We start from the raw sequence: 1,593 nt of genomic DNA on the forward strand, positions 1-1,593 counted from the left end.
ATTTGCTAATAACTCGATAAATAATAATTGTAGCGAGTTTGGTGTTATGATATATATTGTTAGAAACCGTCTATATTACAGTGATATCACGTCGAAAATCGTCTAGGACCGATAGGGAAAAAGTTTCCTCTTGGCGGTGGGACTTAGAAAAATTTTCGTCGAACGTCCGACGGAGTAGCACATCCGTCCATTATTTGCTAATAACTCGATAAATAATAATTGTAGCGAGTTTGGTGTTATGATATATATTGTTAGAAACCGTCTATATTACAGTGATATCACGTCGAAAATCGTCTAGGACCGATACGGAAAAAGTTTCCTCTTGGCGGTGGGACTTAGAAAAATTTTCGTCGAACGTCCGACGGAGTAGCACATCCGTCCATTATTTGCTAATAACTCGATAAATAATAATTGTAGCGAGTTTGGTGTTATGATATATATTGTTAGAAACCGTCTATATTACAGTGATATCACGTCGAAAATCGTCTAGGACCGATAGGGAAAAAGTTTCCTCTTGGCGGTGGGACTTAGAAAAATTTTCGTCGAACGTCCGACGGAGTAGCACATCCGTCCATTATTTGCTAATAACTCGATAAATAATAATTGTAGCGAGTTTGGTGTTATGATATATATTGTTAGAAACCGTCTATATTACAGTGATATCACGTCGAAAATCGTCTAGGACCGATACGGAAAAAGTTTCCTCTTGGCGGTGGGACTTAGAAAAATTTCCAGAGTTTTGTCGACGGAGTAGCACATCCGTCCATTATTTGCTAATAACTCGATAAATAATAATTGTAGCGAGTTTGGTGTTATGATATATATTGTTAGAAACCGTCTATATTACAGTGATATCACGTCGAAAATCGTCTAGGACCGATACGGAAAAAGTTTCCTCTTAGCGGTGGGACTTAGAAAAATTTCCAGAGTTTTGTCGACGGAGTAGCACATCCGTCCATTATTTGCTAATAACTCGATAAATAATAATTGTAGCGAGTTTGGTGTTATGATATATATTGTTAGAAACCGTCTATATTACAGTGATATCACGTCGAAAATCGTCTAGGACCGATACGGAAAAAGTTTCCTCTTAGCGGTGGGACTTAGAAAAATTTCCAGAGTTTTGTCGACGGAGTAGCACATCCGTCCATTATTTGCTAATAACTCGATAAATAATAATTGTAGCGAGTTTGGTGTTATGATACATATTGTTAGAAACCGTCTATATTACAGTGATATCACGTCGAAAATCGTCTAGGACCGATACGGAAAAAGTTTCCTCTTAGCGGTGGGACTTAGAAAAATTTTCGTCGAACGTCCGACGGAGTAGCACATCCGTCCATTATTTGCTAATAACTCGATAAATAATAATTGTAGCGAGTTTGGTGTTATGATATATATTGTTAGAAACCGTCTATATTACAGTGATATCACGTCGAAAATCGTCTAGGACCGATACGGAAAAAGTTTCCTCTTGGCGGTGGGACTTAGAAAAATTTTCGTCGAACGTCCGACGGAGTAGCACATCCGTCCATTATTTGCTAATAACTCGATAAATAATAATTGTAGCGAGTTTGGTGTTATGATATATAT

The sequence above is a fragment of the Halictus rubicundus genome, unplaced genomic scaffold, assembly GCF_050948215.1.
Source record: "Halictus rubicundus isolate RS-2024b unplaced genomic scaffold, iyHalRubi1_principal scaffold0610, whole genome shotgun sequence".
NCBI lineage: Eukaryota > Metazoa > Arthropoda > Insecta > Hymenoptera > Halictidae > Halictus > Halictus rubicundus.